Consider the following 4,546-nt stretch of genomic DNA (forward strand, 5'->3'; position numbering starts at 1 on the left):
CTGTAGGCCACATCTAATGGAATTTGGATTTCACAAATTGTGGCTAATTGCATGAAAACAAACTGTAAGTCTTCAGACTTGATTTTGTTTGGATATAAACAGCTATGGAGACAATACTTTCAGAAGTTCAGTGATATTTGGTTCATGGGATTATGGCTGCAAAGTACAAATAAAAAACTGCACACTCTAGAATTAGAACATGGAGTACAATTAGATAGGCTTTCAATGATTGAGTACCTTTTGGTTTATCAAATCCCCAGTAATTCAGGATCAAGATTATGTGTACAAAGTAACATGAGAGACATGGTTGCTTGCAGTAATTCAAAACTCTAGATTCAAGTATTTATGTTAAACTTCAGTCTAGGTGGCACAATGAATTGAAATATTAGTTTAGTGATATTGGGTGCTTGGGATTAGTGGATTCAAAGTACAAATAAGAAAGAAGTTGCGCATTGTAGAATTAGAACATGGAGTGCAATCAGATATGTTGTCAATGGCTTAAGAGACTTGACTGCTTTCAGTAACTCAAAACTCAAGATTCATATATTTGTCTAAAAAAATGTATTTGTGTTAAACTTGCTCCAGTCTAGGCATCACGATGAATCAGACACCACAACCGCGGGGACGCTATCCCCGTGCTGGGTAATGAGGTTGCTACCGAGACCATCGTTTCCAGCAGCGATATGGTTTTGCCAAAAAAAAATCGACAATCACCTGCTGGATCGAGCGCTGACTGCTACAGCCACAAGTTGAACATGTCCCGCAACGTCACCAGGTAAGGTTTTGTTTCCTCACTTTCTCCCATTCTCTGATGTATGTGATCTAAAGGTGATATGCTATTACCACTGCACACAACAAATTTGCAGAAATGCCTAATATAATAATATAGCTTGCCAAAGGATGCTAGCCCAGTTGGTTAGTCACTCCGGCGGCACCCCTCAGGTCCTGAGTTCGACTCCCCGTGGGAGCGAATTTTAGGCTGAGGGTAAAAAAATCCCCTCGCTGGCCCCGTGTGCCAAAGCACTGGTTGTGAGACGGCCCAGGTCGGCCTGAGGACCCTTACATGGCCCAGGCACAGTTCCCAGGGGTTACGTCTCCCAGTGTCAGGGCGGGGCCAGGGTTCGGGGATTTTCTCGGTCGGGGAAGCCGAGGCTTCTTCTTAAGTTAATACCGGTGGGGCGGTCTTTCCCCACCCGGCCGAGTTTTTTAATAATATAGCTAGGAATCTGGGGTACAGTAGAAATACCAACTCGTCGCCATGTCCCATGTGTGTCTCCGTACATGACAACAAATGTGCTTCTCAACCTTATTTTGAACTTCTTTCTATCATGTGAGGATCAAAACAACAGTTCAAGACTCTGACCATAAGATGTTCCACCAGGTCACCGATTTGTATTTTGTTCTATTCTTTTCACACACGGAGCATGAATATTGTTTGCATCAAAGTGAATGTCTTAGATGTTGAACGTTCTTTACAAGTATTTTATATGATGAAAATTAATACTTGTATTAGTAATTTGTTTCGATCTTAGTAACGAATAAGTACAAATCTATTTTTGAAAAGCAAATATATGATTGTAATTGAATTTTCACAGGGTTCATAAAGTTTGGATTTGAATGTATGTTGAGATAGGGTATTGGTCATTTGATTTGCTTTACTAAATGCCGCATTATGTTAGCACTTAGCAGAGGCATTGTTAAACAACATATGATAATGCTAGGATGATATATTTAGTTAAAAGCATTTTTGGTTCAGATTCATAGGATGATATATTTAGTTAAATGTCACATTTCATTCCTATTTTGTTTTGTTCAGATTCATAGGCGACCACTATGATTGTGACACTGCCATAGCAGCCAAGAGATAGCTTTTTTTGGCCTTTTATTTAAAGTTTCTAGAGTTAGCAATTCTTTTGAAAATTGGAAGCCCAAATGATTGGGGGTTTTGGGAGTGTTTAGGTGAGTTCATATTTGGAAAGCTTTAGGAAGGAGAGAGGATACATGATGGAGTCTGACAGACTGTCAGTGAGAAAAAGCACCATGGAAGACCACATAAGGTTTGATTTCAGTTTTCTAAAGATCAGAAATGCCATTTGTTTCTCTTTAGTTTGTTACACTGAGAAAAATTGAGATACTGAAATGACTAGCACCATTTTGGGACTTCTTTGGTCGGTCTTCGAGGAAAAAAAGTTGAGCCAGCTCTTCAAATTGCATATTAAGATGTATGGATGTACTGTATATTTGTTTTGTGCATTTAAGAATACATCAGCATCTAGCATAAAGTGATTTATAAAATGCATCCCTGACAGCACTAGCCATGTCTTTAATTAATTACTGATCCTCAGAAGGATACCATTAAATTTTATCTCATAAGATGTTGCAGCATACTCCTAATCTGACATGATGATCCATTTTTTTTGCTAAAGGGCACAGTTGCCAATGTGGAGAAGAAAGACATGGAGTCAAATGACATACTCCGCTTAGAACGATTGAGGCGTGAGCTGATCGAGTTAGAAAAGTGAGTGCAGATGATGCTCAAAAGGAGAAGGTATGCCTGTTTAAGAAAATTTTGAAACAGAAAACTACAGGTTCTACAGAATTTGGGTGAACATTTGGAATGGGAGATCAGCAATGTTATGAGATTGATTGCACTCTTTTTTGTTGTTAGCTGTTGTTTTCTGCTACTGTTTTAACAATAGAGGATGGTGTCACCGCTACATTTTTTTTCCACAACTGTGCCTTCCAGTGAGGCTAGCAAGGAGAATATGGTAATTCTGAACTTTCCAGCCGTGCCGGTACATTAATTTCCAATTCAAACCTCACTTCTACAATCTGATGAGACTAACTTATAAATTATCATTAATTTCCAATTCAAACCTCACTTCTACAATCTGAGACTAACTTATAAATTATTGCCAGACAACGGTGTGTGTCTGGTTAACAGCCTAACTCATGTCGAGCACTTCGTTTTGTCCAAATATTTAAGTTTATTTTATTTTATTTATGTTTACTATCAACATCTTGTATGCATAATTTCTTTTACATTCTGGTTGGTCCAACATTAAAAGACTCCATAGTACGATCTTCACCAATCAGTATCAAAATTAATGTGTACTTTAAAAGTTAACAGGAGGCGGGGGGCTCAATTCGTAAAGGAAGAGGAGGATAGGATGGAGGAGGAGGACGCCGTTGGAGATGGCACGGATGAGGTGTTGGTGGTGAGATAGGAGCGTGGCACAGGAGAGCATAGGTCGAGATGCAAATGGAGTGTTGGGCTTTGAAAGGGTGGCATCGCTATGAGTTCAGCTTACATGGGAATGAATTAAAATCTCAATGTATGATGTTGATATTTGTCTCATCACAGAAGTTAAGACTTATGTTTCTTTGATTGGAATCTATACAAATGACATGGTCTTCATTGAAAATATCATATTTTTTTCTATCTCTTGATTGCCTTGAAAATTTTCGGGATCCCGTAGCAACGCACGGGGATTATGCTAGTAATGTTAAAAGTGGTAACAAATAGAATTTATAATACTTTTTCTACATAAAATCAATGTAATAAATAGAAACAAATTATCTATGTAGATACATATTGTATCTACAGAAGTCGTTAAAAACAAGCTGTAACACTTTTTCTCAACATAAATAATACTAACAAGTTGATATAAAATATCTATTTAACTTAAGGTGGTAGTACACATAGGTTATTACAATGTACAATAACAACATAAATTGTTACATGTCTATGTATATATTTGTTTTTTTAGATAATGGAAAGATTATCCGGCTTTACCCTCCTCATCAAGGAGGGATCAGACCAACCTTATTACAAGCAATAGCAACCACACCACATTCTCACAACGTAATTAAAGTACGAAGCATGCTTATTGAAAGCCAATACGTAAACTAAAAGGCCATCCATGGGATGTGAAGAAACAAAGAGCCGACATCTCCAGCAAACGACATGCCTGAATCATCCTCTCCTTTTGATCTTCACTGCACTGCAACTGCATCCAATGGCGTAACCAATACATTCCCCTGAATAAAACCTGTAAAAAAGTTTTCGGTTGACATTTGTTAAAAACCGTATATATTTGTGTTAGTCAACAAGTTGCTATACATTTAAGTTGCCATTGTTTATTCAACATGAGTACATAGTAGCATGAAACAGTTTCAAAAATATCAATATAGGTCTTATATTGTAGATCTTGTCGCAAAGAACATAATGGTGTAAATTTTTTTTAAAAACGGATGCTTGATGAGCGAAATATACTAGTTTGAAGGAAATATAGCCAATCTTTTATGCCTACATCAGCGGTGACATTAGTTGAAAGTGGCAGTTTTGCCCTTGGGTGCCCCCCACACATGTTGCGGGCCAACCGTGTAGGGGAGACGCGTCAGAAGGGGGATGGGGAAGGTGCGCTCCTGCCCGCTCAGTTTACACATGTTAGTACAGATAGGGTGTCGCGCGATAGGTTTTTGCATGACCTGTCGCGCGATTTTGGACATTTTTGAAGATGCCCTAAATAAAACACACATTTAG

Source organism: Panicum virgatum, chromosome 3N (assembly GCF_016808335.1).
Source record: "Panicum virgatum strain AP13 chromosome 3N, P.virgatum_v5, whole genome shotgun sequence".
NCBI classification, from domain to species: Eukaryota; Viridiplantae; Streptophyta; class Magnoliopsida; order Poales; family Poaceae; genus Panicum; species Panicum virgatum.